The 18,459-nt window shown below is 39.2% G+C and overlaps 1 protein-coding gene across 2 annotated transcripts in view; it reads right to left on the bottom strand.

Moving 5' to 3' along the window:
• GRID2 (glutamate ionotropic receptor delta type subunit 2) overlaps nucleotides 1–18,459 on the bottom strand; it is an 807,057-nt gene that overhangs the window by 659,288 nt on the left and 129,310 nt on the right. The window contains exon 1 of one of the 2 annotated variants that reach the window (XM_066996366.1): nucleotides 13,878–14,114. The exons of the other annotated variant lie outside the window; for it this stretch is intronic. The gene's annotated coding sequence lies outside the window, so the exon portion shown is untranslated. Of the gene's footprint in view, nucleotides 1–13,877; nucleotides 14,115–18,459 lie in introns of those variants that run through there. 2 annotated transcript variants of the gene reach the window in all.

Genomic DNA, 18,459 nt, shown 5'->3' with positions numbered 1-18,459 from the left:
GGCCCAACTTAAAGCCATATACTGGCTGCTTAGGATGCAACATACTAGCATAACAGATGAAAACAGGAACATGCATGTGAAATAAGAAATGGAAAAATCATCAAGTTGCACAACCTCATTGTGTAACATAGTCATAATCATAGAGGTAATTAAAATTTGAGTGGGAATACAAGGTATGTTAGAAAAAGTACAGCTAACCCTAGAAAGAAGTAGCTCTGTGTTAAAAACAGAACTGTTTTCTTCTTTAGTGAAAGCTGTACACTTATGCAAACATAAGATATCCTCCAACCATTTTATGTTAACAGTTGCTCTAATACAGTCTAGTAGTCAAATATAAACCATAAATTATTCAATAAGTAGTTCCTTTGTAATTAAGTACTTACATTTAATAATACTGTTTTTCTCATCTGATTGGACAAAGGTATACCTTGAGTATTGTCAGTACCATGTTAATGGAAATGTAATTTACCAGAACAATTTAAGTATATCATCCAGCTCCAGAGTATAGTCTTGCAAACTATGTTAGAAGCAACCTTATATCCATGCCTTTTCTTTGGAAACACTATATATAATGAGATTGTTTATAGCTTCTAGCTTTACAGCCACTTTTCATACCAGTATTTTCATTTACATTCATAAGTAAACCTGAACTTTCAAGCAAGATGTTACCTTTTTGACATCATATGCTTGAATTTCAGTTAATGCCATGTGAATCAGATCATACTTATTTCCCTTTCTTCCCTCTTTGCCAGCTATAGAAGAACTGAATAATGTAAAAACAGCATAACGCATATAGCTTCACCCAAATTTCATTTTCATAGTATTTATTTCGATTGTTTAATTACCAAATAATTCTCAACTTTCAGAAGTTACAAACACTATATTTCAATATAAGAATGCTGTCCTAAAAGCACGCAATTCATATGACTGAACTCTATTGAAAATGCCAGTTAAATACTTGAAGCTGTTCTTAAGGGGAAATAAAACTAACTCAGTAAGAGTTTTATTTAGCAAAAGGCAGACTTCAGAACTAATGAAGAATACAGCTCATAGTCTTGCCCATTCCCTCATCCACAATCTTTCTTTACAGACTTGGACACTGAATGTTACTCCCAGGATTCCAGAAATAAAACATAAGCAAACTTCTAAATGAACCATAGCATGAATATAAAAAGTATCAGACTGTTTATACATAGCATCAGCTTAGCTTTCCACATGGAACCTAAAGCAGTCTCTGCAGATGGGAAGAGTAGGCACAACTGGACAACTTCTGTGATCATGAGACAGCAGGGAGTATGTCATGATGTCAAGTGCTTAAGTAACACACAGCAAAATCCAACTTGACTGCAGAAGAACTTACTTTACCACACAGTAGTAAAAACTACTGTAACTTTGTTTTACATTAAGTATATCAAAATCACAATGTTAATTTGATCAATAGCAGAACAATAATTTGAACAATAGACTGTTTGAGAAAAGGACAAAGTGTAGAAGTCATTTAGGTTAATTATCCTTTCAAAGATATAATAGTGAGAAAAACTGGATTTTGCAAAGTAGAAGCTGCACCAAACTCTTATTAGCGTTTGAAAGTTTTCCCCCTCGTATTGTATGTACTCCCTACAAAATTTTCATGTTTAATATATTAAAGGGCTTACTGCTAGTATTTAAATTTATAACCATTTTGTAGATAATACTTAAAAAACATTTATGGAAGTTAAACATAGCGTTGGAATGGGTTATACGATAAAGTACTTTAAAATCTACTATTAACATTTTATAAAGATTCATTCAATTAAATAAAAATGGGGGGAAAAACAGAAGAAAATTTTCTCCAGTGTTGTAACCATATTTCAGTAGTTCAAAAAAATTATTTTCCTCCTTATGCTTCAAGAATACATTTTTCCATGAGGGAAGGAGCATACATTATATATACTCAATAAAATAGAGGTACTTCCATGGTAAAATAAAGAACAGTGAAAAAAATATTTTGACTTGTATGACAGGAAGTTCTATAATTATTTCTTCATTTTGATGTTAATTGATTTTCTTGTTCTAGAGTACTTTGGTTTCCCACAGTTTTCCTTCAGAAGCGCTCTCAATTCACAATTAATGTCAAACAATGAAATCTACTATTTTGTGTAGCAAATGACAAGTAGATCTATAAATCAAAACCTATGCAAATAAAATTAGAGCTTTTCATATTAGTGCAAAATAGTAGCAAATTGGGCAAACCTTTATGTTAGCTTTTCCCAGGCTCATTATTTGTAATAACAATAGCCAGTTTAGAACCATGACAACAGTAGGAGTAGATGTCAAATACAAGTACAATTCTTTGTGAACTGCACATACATATTTGATTGGCATCTGTTTTGATGATTAAAAAAAATCAATTAACCTAGAGCTGATCATCTTCTAGTTAAAAAAATCAAAGTGCTTTGACATTTGGGAAAGTTAATTAAAAAGGACAACTTGAACAGCTATATACACATTTACTGAAACAAGCCAAGCTCTTATTATTTTTTTTATTTTTAATAGTGATAGCTTAAATGCACTTCCTATTATCACTTCTCTGTTAAGTCTGGTTAAAAAATCATTAGTTTGCCCTTAACCTCTCTATTGCTAGAAGGAGAACCACAAGGATAACTTAGGCATAAATAGAAATTTTCTCAAAGTATCTGCCGCTAAGTTTAAAAATAAAAATAAGTAATTGCCAGTGGTAGGATACTGAGGCATTTTTGTTTGGTACACCTGTCCTTTTCTAGGACCCAATCATGCTAATTTTCAAATACATCCTGCAGGGTTGAGTACCCCCACTTCCTGCATGGATTTGGGCCTTTTAACTGCATTGCTGCTCTCTGCCTGATTCAGAAACACATGGATGTACAAGTACAGTGTAGAAAAATAGCATATGAAACATGTAAGAACACAGGAAAAAACGTGTGAGTCCTGGTGGACACAAGATGAACATAAGCCAGCAATGCACCATTGCAGTGAAGAGGGCCGACAGCCTCTTAGGCTGCATTGGGTATTACCAACAGATTGAGGGACGTGGGCCTTCTCCTCTGGCTCTGCCCTGAGGAGACAAATCCAGAGTTCTGGGACCAGTGCAAGGGTGAGTGCTCTCCCCAGTACAGGAGACAATGACACAGTCCAACAACAGGCCTTGAGGGAGTCTAATTAACGTGTATGATATTAAGGAATTAAAGGAACAGATCCAGACTCATCTCAAAGGTACCCAGAAGAAGGACAGGAGGCAATATGTGCAAGTTAAGATAGGAAACATTTAAACATAAGAAAACACTAGAGGGATTCTCTAATGATCAGGAAACACACACATATATATATATATGTCTTGTGAGGGTGGTTGAACAGTGGCTGCAAAGAGGTTGTGGAGCCTCCACCCTTGTAGATATTGAAAACCTAACTGGGTACGGCCCTGAGGAACCTGCTCTAGCTGACCCTGGTCAGAGCAGGGAGACTGGATTGGAAGGACCTTTGTAGGTAATTAACTATCCGTTGTGTGAATCCATATGGTTCTTTGAAATCAAGGAAAAAATTCTATAGACTTCAGATGCTATGCTTTACAACATTGTATTTTCACATTTCTGGACTAGGCCTTTGAAGAGTAATTTTAAAAATCAAAGCCTACAGAACTAACAACCTACAAACTTTGCAGCAGATTTTTACATACTCCTTTTCTTAGGGTACCTTGTTCACTTCCCCATACTTCCTCATGCATCTAAAGTACCAAACGCCATCTTGATGTTCACAAAACTAAGATGATGTTGCATTAGGGAAATGCTGTTTCTTTCTAGATGGAAAGAGATGTTATTGATCACCATAAATATGAGTGATAACAGAAGAGAGTGAATCAGCTCTTTTACCTTTGACACAAAGTACTTTCTTGGACTTCAAAAGGCAGATGTGGTTTTCAGTCATTTTGCTGCTGTGAGCCTTTTCTACTGTTAACAGTGACATGGTTTGACAGTTTTGTCTCAAAAAGCAGCCAGTTCTTCTACAAACTGGAAATTGGTTCAAAGCAGAAGTAAAAAAGTAAACAATCACTTATGCATCCCAAAATTGGGATAATTCCTGGAACATGGAAAAAATAGTGTACTAAGCATTAGTATTTTTAGGTTTACAACCCCTAGATGTTGAATTCCCACCTGCTGGAATGCAACAGAGACAGCCTTTCTCCCTTCCTGCACCCCATTGTAAAATAAAATATAATTGATTTCAGTAGTGATCTGTTGCTGTAATGCATATTGCTATTTGTGGTCTTGAAGAGGTAACAAAAAAGAACTATATGCTTAAAAAATAATAATAATTCCACAGAGTCAGAAGAGAAGGAGCTGGGGACAGAAGTGCTAATAAACTACACACATTTTGCAATCTGACAAAAATAGACCTTTGAATTTGTAAGTGTACAAAAATATCTAACTAGGAAGAAGAGCACGAATACAAGCTTGCTATGGCTAATGAACTGAAATTGCCCACTGAGTAAATAGGGCAATACAGCTAAGTCAATACAGTGCTTGTAGAGTGAATAACGCATCCTCCTCACTTATTCAACACTATAAAGCTCTCAGAAAAAGACTGCCCTATAAATCAAAGAAAGTCAATTTAGACATGCTGGCTTACAGGTGATGGCTATTGTCAGCTCTGTCTAAGGCTTCTGAATTTACTCCCGACATCAAAATTGATTTAAAGCATAATGCTTTATGAGCTCATTTGAAAGCACCTCCCCTCCTCCTGAATGGGTTTAAAATTGCATTATAAAATGATAAAAAACTTGAGGTCAAGTAGGAACGAATAATCAGAAACCAGGATACAGCAAGAAAACCAAACACTACAGCCATTATAGATAGGAATTTATCTTTCAAAAAAGAAAAGCACTAATTTTCTGAGTAAGTGACACCTATCTTCAGTGAGTCCTACATATTAGCAGTGAGTAGTTCTGTGATTATCAGTGCTTCCAGGTCAATATGGCTGCTTATGAAGAAGAATTAGATCCTTCTACCTACCAAATATCAACTCAATTCAGTTTTCCTCACATATTCCCTCCCCTTCCCTTCTTTTGAAGGGCAGCAGGCATATCCAATTCAAAGTCTTCCTTCGATATTATCCTTCTTTCCATCAGAAGAACTCCTGGCTGAGTGGATCATACTTGGACTAACATGCCAAGTGAGTTCTGCATGAACTAACCACTCCAGAAGGAGTATTCTTATAAGTTTCGCCACGACTATAAACAAAACTGTGACTTAACTAAGACTCTTCTTTTCAAAGAAGATCAGTGATCACACTGTGCCAGGTTTATATTTTGTAGAAAGAGATGAAAAGCAAACAGGAATAGTTATAGGAGTAGTCATACACAGTAACACAAAAATTTCCAAGCATGTAAGGATAGTCGCATTAGGCTTGCTTTTACCTAAATATGGTCACATATTTCTGCAGGGAAACTAGTAGTAGAAGGGACATTAATCACTACAGGGATAATATGACACATCTGATATTTTTGAGGCAGTGAAGAAAAATAAACCACCAAAGAAAAACAGAGAACAGTTAGTTCAGTTAGTTTTCCTGATGACTGCTGAAGTCAACTGGAAATTTGAGAAAAACTGTATCATTTATAGAACCTAGTTAGAAACGGTACTCAGTGAAATGAATGACCAAAAAGCACAGGCTGCACAAGAAATGAAGTTTTTATTCACATTGGCAAACACCTTTTCTGAATGTTGCCTAAGAAACAGTGTCCCCATAGTGCAAACAAGAAAAGGTAATTACCACTTTTTCTGTTCATTTTCTAAATTTCAGTGTATGTCCTGATTTATGGTGCATTCTTTCATCTCAGTTAAAGCCATTATCTACTCTTGATTGGTAAAAAAAGAAATAATACAAGCAAATCTTTATTAAAGGCAGTTAACAGGCCCACATCAAGGACCAAGTCTTATAATTTACATGTGGATATCCTATCTGCTAAGCCATAGTTTCTCTAACCCTCAGTGATAACACGTAATATGCAGTATTGTAAATATATATATGCATTCACGTTTAATGCATACTGTGTGACTTTTTTAATAAATGGATGTGATATGTCTCAGCATCATCAGACAATAACATCATAATCCCACCTCAGGGAGATAGAAGTGGATAACTTTCTGTAACTTTTCTTGATCTAGCTTCCTATATTTTTGTTGTAGTAAGTTGTAAGAAGGTATATAACAAAATAAAATGTATTGATACAATATATGTTTGTTTTATAAATATTGCATGAAGAACTTCAGGAAATTCAGCAAGGGCAAAAGCAAAGTCACGTGCCTGTGATTTCCCTTTCCAGTCATACTGCTGGGCCAAAATCTCTAGGTAGGAGCTCTGCTGAGAAGGATCAAGGGCTCCTTGTGGATGTTTGGCTAAAGCAGTGGACCCTGTAAAGACCACCAAGATGGTTTGGGCTGGAAAAAACAAGACTTATTTGAACTTGGAGAGAAGGTTCCAGGGGGCGTAGCAGCATACCCCCAGTACTTACATGGCAACTATTGGGAAAAAAAAAAAATGAGCCAGGTTATTCAAGGTGGTGCACAGTGGGAGGATGAGAGATAACAGCCACAAGCTGAAACAGAGGTGGCTCCACCTGGATAATAGGGGATAAAAAAGGCTTTCATTTTGAGGATAATGAAGTATCAGAACAGGCTATCTGGAGAGGTTGTGGAAGGTCTGTCCTCAGAGACTTTCTGGGCTTTGGACAACATGGTCTGAATTCACTGTTGACCCTGCTTTGAGCAGGAGCTTGGACTAGAGACCTCTTGAGCTCCCTTTTGACCTGAGCAATTCAGTGATTCTACATCAGGCAACCAAAGATACACACAGAAGCTCCTAGATAACACAGCAAGAAAATCCTTTTTGTGTGATTATGTATATAACCTTTGTCCTGCTAACAAAGCTGTCTTTTCATATGTCTGAATAACTGATTTTGTAGCTAATGTATGTGACTATACTACCACCAAAATAGGAGGACAAAGTCACTCATTTCTCTAGCATTATTTAGCTTGAACAGACAATTTAGCAAAAAGCATCGTTAATGTCATATGAAGAATAAAAATATTTAGCCACCAGAAATTACAAACAGTAGGTTAAATTCATGCTATGTAGCCTGGTTACTCTCAGAAAATAAACAGTCTAATACACAAATGCATCTCCTTCCTTGAAAGGCTAGTACAAAAGCAAATAAACTAAATAAGAGATAATTTTCATTGATACCCTCATTGAACCCAAACTGACTTCTGCCTTGTAGGATGCAAAAACGACCAGACCATAGAATATCCTGAGTTCAAACAAACCCACAAGGATCACAGACTCAAAATAAATAAGATGCTTGAACTCTATCAGACTTGGTGCCATGACCATTTCCCCAGAGAGCCTGTTCTAGTGCCTGGCAGATGGGAATAGAAATACAGGAAGTGAATTTGAATTTATTTATTTATATTTTTTTTTTTAAACTAAAACTAGTTTTCACCTCTTTTTAATATTTACAGCTTATTGAGTTAAAAAAAAAAAAAAACTCAAGTTCTCAAACTTTAGTAACTAGCACTGACATGAACTATTTCTAGTGTACCAAATCATTTTTCCCCCCCAAGTGCTTTAACATTCGTTATATGACATATACATTCAGTCATTCAATTACAAGTTAAGAAATAAAATATTCTGTATGTTCTATATTTTACACTGTAACTTACCACTGAAAACAAAACAGTAAGGTTCATAGAAGCATAAATGAATGCCTACTGACTTCAGATATCCTACTTGTGGGAAAGGAATTCGCATGGAGCTTTGTGCTGTTTCACATGTCCCTGAATTAGAGATAATGAGGAAAACAGCGGTAGAACCAAAAACTTGAGCAAGGTCGAGATAAAGTAAATTGGCTACAGTGTTCAAGATGAGCTTTGGTCAGTGGCCAATTGCTGGCTGGCTCAAGGCATGTGTCTGAGGGTCTCTAACCAATTGTACAGCAGATTCGGGCACGTGGACAGCACGTGGGGCTACGAAGAAAGTATGTGTAGTAGTGAAAAAGGGCAATAAATGTCTCCTGTTCAAGAGCCATCAGGAGTCCGTGCCTTGCATCCCTTCATCCTACTTACTGCTACTTTTCCCAGAAGTCCCACATTTTTCAAAAATCACCTGAAAGGATCTCCTCATCCCTGGGTGGGTGGGTGTCCTGGTTTTGGCTAGAATAGAGTTAGTTTCCCTCCTAGTAGCTGGCATGGTGCTATGTTCGGGATTTAGGATGAGAATAATGTTGATATCACACTGATGCTTTAATTGTTGTGGAGCAGTGCTTACACTAAGCCAAGGACTTTTCAGGTTCTCACACTGCCCTGCCAGCAGACAGGCTGGGGGTGCAGCAGGAGCTGGGAGGGTACAGACCCAGGACAGCTGACCCAAACTGGCCAAAGGGGTATTCCATACCATGTGGCATCACACTGAGCAATTATATGGGAGGGGCTGGCACTGGCTGCTTGGGGATAGGCTTGGCATCAGTCAGCAGGTGGTGAGCAATTGCATTGTCTATCACTTCTTTTGTACACATTGTTATTAGTAGAACTATTATCACTATTACTTTCATTTCTTTTCTGTCCTAATAAACTGTCTGTCTCAATCCACAAGCTTTTTTTTTTTTTTTTCCCCTCAATTCTCTCCCCCATCCCACAGGGAGGGGAGGGAGGAGGTTGAGAAAGGGAGTGAACGGCTGAGTGGTTCTTAACTGCCATCTGGGTTAAACCACTACAGTGGTGGATATGGGGGACAATTGTTCTCTGCCCCTTCATGAACACTATTCCCATTAGAAGCCAAAAAACAGCATTTACCTGGCAGAACCCTTACACTAAAAGGAGGTTGAAGAGCAATAGCTGAAAGATGCCACAAGAACAGAGTATTTTCTTTTACCTCCCTAAGTTATATAATTTCTACTGCAAGCTGAATGGCGCAGTTGATAGAAAGAAGGGATGCCATCCAAAGGGACCTGGACAGGCTTGAGAAGTGGGCCCATGTGAGCCTAATGAGACTCACGAGTCAACAAGTCAAAGTGCAAGGTGCTGCACCTGGGCCAGGGCAATCAAAAGAACTCACTGAGAGAAGCCCTGCAGAAAAGGACTAGGGGGTTCTGGTGGACAAAAAGCTCAACATGAGCCAGCAGTGCATGCTTGCAGCCCAGAAGGCCAACTGCATCATGGGCTGCACCACCAAAGCAGTGGCCAGCAGGTGGAGGGAGGTGACTGTCCCCCCCTCTGCTCTGCCCTTGTGAGGCCCCACCTGGAGTGCTGCATCCAGGTGTGGGCCCCCAGCACAAGAAGGACATGGGGCTGTTAGAGTGAGTCCAGAGGCGGGCCATGAAGATGATCAGAGGGCTGGAGCACCTCTCCTATGAAGAAAGACTGAGAGAGCTGGGGCTGTTCAGCCTAAAGAGAAGGCTCCAGTGGGGTGACCTCATTGTGGCTTTTCAGTACTTAAAAGGGGACTTATTTAAAACATGGAGTTCCAACTGGAACTCTGCTGGCAAATTTCTGTATTTTGTAAGTTATATATATAAAGCAAAGGCTGAGGAGGCGGTTTGAGCAAAGTGCTTTCTGAGGACAGATTGTAACAGAGAATAATTGGATTTGTGGCAAACATTTTTTCTAACCAAGAGGCATCATTAAGCAGAGGTCGTATGCTAACCAAAGGGTTCTAGGAAAAGGCATTTGATAGTAAATAATGTCTGCTTGGTTTCTTTAATCCCCTTTAATAAAAAAGTATTATATCACACTGTTTAAGAATACCATTGGAAGGGGGCTACATTTTGCTTTTCATGTCTTCAGGAAACTAATCACTACCTGATGAATCAGAAGAGAGAGGCTGAACGGGTATTGGTTTGAACTCCAAAGCACGTTCTTAATATTGCACTACCTGGCTGTACAAGACACAAGACCACATCCAGACAGAAGCTTTTAACTTACAAACTTGCAACATGGACCCAGGAGTAGAAAGCAGTAGCAAACCTACTCATTTGAGTGACAGGGATTTATACAAAAGAACAAAGATATTCTTCCCCTTGAAAGAGAAATGCAATTACACCGCATAGACTCAATTTGAATATGTAGACCAAAACAGCAAAATTCCTTCCCGATATCAATTTAAAAAGCAAAACAAAAACATAACACACCTGAGCTAAAATAGCTGTGACTAAGTAATTTAAACTCCTACTTAAGCTCCTACAGGAACTTAAACTTGATTCAGCTGTAAGCTAGGTAGTGATGCTAAGTACACAGCTGAGGCAAAGAGGTAATAGTGGGGGCACAAATGGCAAATCTGGAATCTGAACAATATTTCTGGCACAGACAGGGAAGACAGAGGAAAAAGCAAATAAGCTTGGCTTTTATACCATTCCAACATGCCAAGACCAAATACATCTTTAGTGAAAGTGGCTCCCTACTCCTATTAATTTAAATACCAGTTGTGCCATTTACTGAAGTGCTTGAATTCAATCAATACACAGTATTTCAGTCAAACAGATTATGGAGTGATAGCTAGAGTGCTTTGCATGCCCTCAGCATAATGTCAAAAGCTACTGTCCCACCGAATCTCAATTTGTCTTCACAAATAATGGTACAACTAGAGTCAAAATTATTGAATAGTTAAGTTCACAATCAGCAGCAAATAAATCAGTGAGCCAGATATTGGTATGTTCACTTCAAGAAGCACTTTGGACTCAGATCTGAGCATCTTTAAGTAGGTAAAACAGTCAGGCATTTTTTCCAATAGTAGACAAAAAATAGTACTTTTAGTACGGCTAACTTCTGTTTTTACCTAAACTTACACATGGGTAACATAAGATCTTATACTGGATAAAAAGTGGGTTTCATGTACTAAACTGATGCCTAGAGGTACCCGTATTATTTATTTTTCTCTCCAGGACTTGCCTCCCTCTGCAGCCTTCACCAAAGGACTTATCTCTCAGACAGAAAAAAAAAAAAATAGCATTTGGGAATGAAATTCACTTATCATAACCAAGTTGTGACAGCACTCATAAATGAGCTGACTCAGATGTATTCACATTACACCTTCCCCTCTTCTGTACCTGCAGAAAAAACATCCTCACAAATCACCACACAAGACCACTAAGCCTTGTTACAAAGCAGCCTTATCATTTCTGCAAGGTAGAAATCATTTTACAGGAAGTCAGTAAAAATCTGGTGCATCCCCTTTGCATGACTTCCATCACATTCCCTATTTACATCACAGCATCAGCTTTTTAGCTAATCTCTTGCTTTCAGATAGGAGTTACAAATAAGTTATAACAGGGAGGTGCCCTCAGAGAAGCACCCTCAACACATGCAATCCATCAGGTAGAAGACGAAGCCCAGCTGCTGTGATTTTAACAATTATTGACCATTTGCAAATTATTATAGAACTGAACAGTGTTTATTACAAGAAAGTCATCCTTATTTTCTCTTATTGTAAAGTGGATAAACTCCCGCAGCAGTGATGCAGACAGGAGTAATGCAAAGTAATTTTACACTAAGTAACATTCATCATAAATCTGTTAACATAGATGATACTATCTAAGTCTCTTGTTAATTACTTGACTGTAAAACTAAAAGCTTTAAGCCGACAAGCACTCTCAATGGAACTGACATAATTAATTCCCTAGGAAGGAAAAATAAATGATATTTAAAAATATATATTATTACTCCTATGAAATGATGTTTTCCAAGTTTCTCTCTTCCTTCTCCTCCCCTCAAAGATGAGAAAAGAATCTACAAGTTAAAATAACGTTTAAACAGTAGAAATACACGTATAAGTTAACTTTTCAATACTTCAACAGACAATATGACATATGAAACAATATTTAGAACTACAAGAAATGTTATTGTAAGGAAAGGATCTATAACTATTTTTAAAATATAGAGCATATTTCATTACAGTGAGAACAGTTTCTATTACTATTAACTAGTCTTTACAAAGTACTAAAATACAGAACAAAACATAAAAACAAAGAAACGATGGTATGCTACGTATTCTCATGTGGCTTTTAGCTTTAGTGAGCAAGAGGTGAGGAAAACTTTAAAATCCATTCTTTTTTTTTTTTTTTTTTACTGTTTTTTGATTTTCTCAGAGTGAAAAGATCCAACAACATACTTTCAAAAAGCTACTGGACATTGATTTAGTTAAAGCAGGGGTGTTTTTAGAGAGTTTGTAAGAAAAACAGAAGTTAACGTTTTCTGTTAGCAAAACGCAGGATTTTCTTTTAAATAAGAACTGGATATCTGAATGTTTTAAGTATGCTATTAAAGGCTAAGTTTCCCGTAATAGAAACAAACGTCATTGTTTGCCACTTATCTTTTTTTAGACAAATCAGAAAAACGGGGTCAGTACTAACTTTTTATATAATTCTGTGTGACACAGAATTATTCCTCATATTTTACATAGGAAGAAAACAGTTTTGTCAATTTCTCCTCTTTATTTTTTTCTCCTGCTTCAAACTTGACCATATTAGCAAATATAGTTAAGAAAAGCCCCTACTAATCCCTCTTCTCTAATGTCACCTGAGAAGTACATGACTTTTTATGAGCCTCATCACACTGTGTAGAACAGGACATCTTTTTCCATCCCATGTGTTTACCTCCTTTAAATTTTTAACTTATGTTCAACAGAGCTTGGAAACACTTTTTTTTTTTTTTAAATTTTCATTTTTTTCTTCCAGTCTACATTTACCAAGCTTACATTATCAATCATGACTTCGTTATCATGGAAGTGAGCTGCAGGGTCATGGTTTTCTAATTCTTCTTGCTTCCCAACTGTCTTTACAAGTAAGTCAACCAGCTCAGTCTAAGACACACACACACACACACACACACCCCAGGGTAATATTCCCTGTATGCAATATGAACAGTATTGTATCACATTTGACCCCTCTCCACCTGGAAAATTTTTCCAACACTTTCCCAGCAAGCTCTGTGCCTTTGAACACTCTCATATACCTTTATACAAAGTTCCATAGCATGTAACATCTACCCTTCTTTTCTTGCTATAAAAATACAACTTTGGCAGACCACAAGAGAAGTTTCACACTATTTTAATTGGTCTATACCAGCTTCCTCCCTGCTCCCTTCCCCCACCCCCCCAAAAAAGGGGACCAACAACAACAACAACAAAATACAACCAAACAAACACCAGAAATAATCTTCATGACGAAGGGATGCAGAGGTGCAGAAAAGACCCTCCATAGTATTCACTTTGCTGTAGGACTAACGATGACAAAGGCTACCCTGCATTTGGATTAGGAATCATTCACTTTAGTGTGGACTTGGTCAAAGTCAACAGTAATAGCTGAAAGCATACTTCATAAACACCTAGCAGATAAGAAAATCCCTATTCCATTTCCCAGAGTTAGTAAATATTTACTGTAACTTTTTCAGACTCAAAGGGGCAAAAATTAAGGATGAACTATGAGTAGTTATAAGGCAATATATAAGCTGTCTGAATCACTCAGCTGCTCCCAATAAGATACTCCAATACAAGGGTTATCTAAAATTCATAGCAATTTGCAGGCGGTGATACTGCTTTGGGGTGACAGCTAGACTCATAAAAGCTTTGTTTCATCTTGATGCTATTTTAACCATATTTTAACCATAACTTTTGCTGGTGAGTAGAACAAGATAAAGATAGCAATGAATGCAAAGAGCAAACAGAGAAAGATCCTTCCTCCTTTGCATCTTCTTCCTCAGGCTGTTCTTATAACACATTGTGTCTCTTGAACATCAAAGGTTCTAGGTCTGCAATGACAATTTTGAGACAGAAAATACAAAACTAGCACTAGCAGAATGTAAGGAATATGTCTTTACCTTTCTATTGCACATATCCTCCACTCCTCACAGAAAGTAACATTCCTGATACCCAATCCAGAATCTTCTTGTGTCCATCTAGAGGTAACTGTGCCTGCTGCTTCCCTAAAGTGCCTGCATGCCAATGTGCAAAGCATGGGAAATAGAGAGGATGAGCTGAAGATCTGTGTACAGTTGCAAGGCCATGATCTAATTGCAAACACAGTGGCACAGTCTACATGACTAGAACTGAGGAGGAGGAGTTGCCCTTTATGTGATAGAGAAATTAGAATGTACCCAGCTCCACCTGGGGGGAGGTGAAGAACAAGTGGAGAGCTTGTGGGTGAGGATTAAGGGGTGGGCTGGTATGGGTGACACTGTTGTGGGGGTTTACTACAGGTCACCAGATCAGGTGGATGTGGTTGATGAGGCCTTCTACAAGCAGCTGCAAGTAGCCTCATGATCCCAGATGCTGGTTTTCATGGGGGACTTTAATTATCCAGAGATCTGTTGGGTGAGCAACTTGGCCAGGCACACATAGTCCAAACGGTTCCTACAATGTGTTGAAGATAATTTTCTGACTCAGGTCGTGGAGGAGCCGACAAAGCCGGGGGTGCTTCTGGACCTTGTTCTTACTAACAGGGATAGGCTTGTTAGGGACATGAAGGTTGGGGGCAGCTTGGGATGCAGCAATCATGAGATGGTGGAGTTGAAGATCCGGAGTGGATGAAGTAAGGCAAAAAGTAGGATTGCTACCCTGGACTTTCGGAGAGCTAACTTTGACCTCTTCCAGGACCTACTTGGGGGTATCTCATGGGCTAGATTGCTAGAAGGCAAGGGTGCTTGTGAGAGCTGGGCAACATTAAATATGGTGAAGGGTCTAGAGGGGAAGACGTATGAGGAGCGGCTGAGGTCACTAGGCTTGGAAAAGAGGAGGCTGAGGGGAGACCTCATCGCGGCCTACATCTTCCTCACAAGGGGGAGTGGAGGGGCAGGCGCCGATCTATTCTCTTTAGTGACCAGTGATAAGACCTGCAGGAATGGTGTCAAGCTGCGACAGGGGAGGTTCAGGCTGGATATCAGGAAGAGGCTCTTCACTGAGAGGGTTGTCGCAAAATGGAACAGGCTCCCCAGGGACGTAGTCATGGTACCAAGCCTGTCAGAGTTTAAGAAGCATTTGGACTGTGCTCTTAGTCATATGGTCTGAATTTTGTGTAGATCTGTGTGGAGCCAGGAGTTGGACTCAGTGATCCTTATGGATCCCTTCCAACTCGGGATATTCTATGATTCTGTGATTTAAACAGCACTTTCTCCAAGCTCAGGATCGGTGCATCCCTAAGAGTAGGAAACTGGGGAAGGGGGGCAGGAAACCTGTGTGGATGAGCAAGGAGCTCATTGACAAGATCAAAAGGAAGAGGAAGGTCTATGAAATGTGCGAAAAGGGCCTGTCCCCTTGGGAGGAGTATAGGAGTGTTGTCAGGGCCTGCAGGGATGAGACAAGGAAGGCTTAAGCCCACCTGGAGATGAAGTTGGCAAAGGAGATAAAGGATAATAAGAAGGGGTTTTTAAGTATGTAAACAGTAAAAAGAAGACTAGGGATAATGTAGGTCTCCTGCTGAACGAGGCGGGTGTCCTGGTAACATTCTGCTAGCAAAGCTAAGAAAGTGTGGGATAGAGGAGTGGACAGTATGGTGGGTTGAGAACTGGCTAACTGCCGAGCTCAGAGAGTGGTGATTGGTGGCACAGAGTCCAGTTGGAGACCTGTGAATAGTGGTGTTCCCCAGGGGTCGGTGCTGGGTCCAGTCTTGTTCAACATCTTCATCGACGACCTTGTTGAGGGAATAGTGTCTGCCCTCAGCAAGTACACTGATGATACAAAGCTAGGAGGAGTGGCCAACATACCAATGTGCTGCTATTCAGTGAGACCTGGACAGGCTGGAGAGCTGGGCAGGAAGAAACCAAATGAGGTTTAACAAGAGCAAGTGCAGAGTCCTGCATCTGGGAAGGAACAACCGCATGTATCAGTACAGGCTGGGGGATGACCTGCTGAAGAGGAGCTCTGTGGAGAAGGACCTGGGGGTCCTAGTGGATGACAGGTTGGCCACAAGCCAGTAGTGTACCCTGGTCGTCAAGAAGGCCAATGGGATCCTGGTGTGCGTTAAAAAGGAGTGTGGCCAGCAGGTCAAGGGAGGTGATCCTCCCCCTCTACTCTGCCCTGATCAGGCCTTACCTGGAGTACTGTGTCCAGTTCTGGGCTCCCCGGCACAAAAAAAATACAGGAATCTCCTGGAAAGAATCCAGCGGAAGGCCACAAAGATGATACAGGGCCTGGAGCATCTCACCTGTGAGGAAAAGCTGAGAGACCTGGATCTGTTCAGCCTTGAGAAGAGAAGACTGAGAGGGGATCTTATTAATGTTTACAAATACCTTAAGTGTGGGAGACAGAGGGATTTGGCCAACCTCTTTTCAGTGGTCTATGGGGACAGGACAAGGGGCAATGGCCACAAAATGGAGCACAGGAAGTTTGGCACCAACATGCGAAAGAAGTTCTTCACAGTGAGGGTGACGGAGCACTGGAACAGGCTGCCCAGGGATGTTGTGGAGTCTCCTTCTCTGGAGAAATTCAAGGCCCACATGGACGCCTACCTGGGCAGCCTGCTCTAGGGAACCTGCTTTGGCAGGGGGGTTGGACCTGATGATATCTTGAGGTCCCTTCCAACCCCTACAATTCTGTGATTCTCCCAGAGCTTTCATATGTGCCAATGTTGCATGAGACGAAACACTGTACTGAACATCATAGTCCATGACAGTTATATAATTGTTGTATATGGAAAAGTTGCTGTGCCTGTGGCATGAAGACTTTTTTTTTTTTAATCAGTATACCTGTAATACAAATTTGGAATAAAGATGATTATTTACAGAGTGCTGTGAAAAGTGTACATATCCTGATGCACAGCAATTCTGCATGATAGTTCATGTTGAGAAAGTGTAGTCAACTGATTATAGCTGGAAATTAAGGTTTAGGACTCGTGGATCTTTTTGCTAGCTGTGTAACAGATTTTTTATGACCAGAATCTACAGTACTTTATAATATTGCAAAGAATTGTGAGGTGAAAATATAATATTTATAGCACAATTTTAGACCCTGGGTGAAAGCATATAAATAAGGATGAATATGACAATTAAAATTTGCTAGTTTAAAAAAATAAAGATAAATATTCAGGCTGTGTGAAGTGACCTGAGCTTATTGTTTCTAAAGGAAGTCTTCTGATTCATGACAGCTGAAGATCTGCCCATGGAATCTGGAAATGTATAGTAGTCACTTTTCTTAGAATAATGAGGGTTAAAGGGGATCTCAGCAGGTCATTTGGCCCATCCTCCTGCTCAAAGCAGAGTCAGTTTTTATCCTTCATAGAATAAAATTATTATTAATAATAATAACAACAAAACGACTTTTCCACAAAGTTGTTATCAAGAGCATCATGAACTGTTTAGTAACCTGAATTACAATCATGCCTGAATTTTGCTAATCCAATTACAGTATCCTCAAAAAACTCAACACGTTTGGATGCACGGTGCAGTTACTAGTGATACAGAGCAATTCATAACATTTTGAAGATAAAGACAGCATGGTTTATTTAGCACTGATACTGCTAGAAATGTAGACATAGACATTCTCTGTTAAGGAGCCAAAGGGTTTAACACTGTGTTGAAGTGTATATAACGGAAGAGAATGCTTACAGTGGGTCTTCTATGGATGGGGAGTGTAACCAGCCATCAGGAAGTGGGAGCACTACTACATGTGTCACAGTGAGGGTGCACTTCTTTAGTAGTAGCTCATTATTTACACATTGGGATACATGAGTCACAAGCAGCACAAGTGGCCACATCTGCCTTTCAATCAAGAGCTGGTAGGCAGGTAGACAGAAGCCTTGCCCTTAGAAAAGGAAAATCATTTAGACTATGTTCCTTCCATGAGCTTTAGGCAAGATGTAGAGCAGGTGACAGAGAAGCAAGCTAACAATGAACTTGGTGCCTACAGATACAAGATACAGGTTTGTGCATGTTAGTAGGAAATAAAACATATTACCCAACTTGACATATAAACAGAAAGGGAGAAGAAGCTGCAACAAGTGGTCTACAGCTGGTTTAGCCTCAGAATTCATCCCCAAAGCATACAGAATAACTTCAGCATCTCTATTATAGAGACTACTTTTAAAACTATTACCACAGACATCTTGTATTTTTTTTTCCTCTATTGTTAGCTTTGTTGATTTTTTTCTCTTCCTTCCTTTCTCTTTCACACATACCTCTCATTTAACTCTACTTACAAGTCTGTGCTTGCACTGAAAGTAGCAACTCGGGGAATATTGATTTCAGTGACAGCACATCTCATATAATGCACCTTTACTTAAATACTGTTTAAAATTATATTGTAATTCATAATAAAGCCACAGCAAGCTACTGTTTTGCTTCTGCTCCTGAGACATTTATTATTAGCCAAAGTATAATGCTCTAATGCCATTTCATTCCTAAACTCAAGGGTGTGTCAGAAGAGCAGACAGGAATACACACTGCCCTCCTATACATATATTATGCTGTC

Source organism: Anser cygnoides, chromosome 4 (assembly GCF_040182565.1).
Source record: "Anser cygnoides isolate HZ-2024a breed goose chromosome 4, Taihu_goose_T2T_genome, whole genome shotgun sequence".
In the NCBI taxonomy this organism is placed as follows: Eukaryota; Metazoa; Chordata; class Aves; order Anseriformes; family Anatidae; genus Anser; species Anser cygnoides.
The sequence above is the reverse complement of the archived record's forward strand: the minus strand, read 5'-3'. Positions and strand labels throughout refer to the sequence as shown.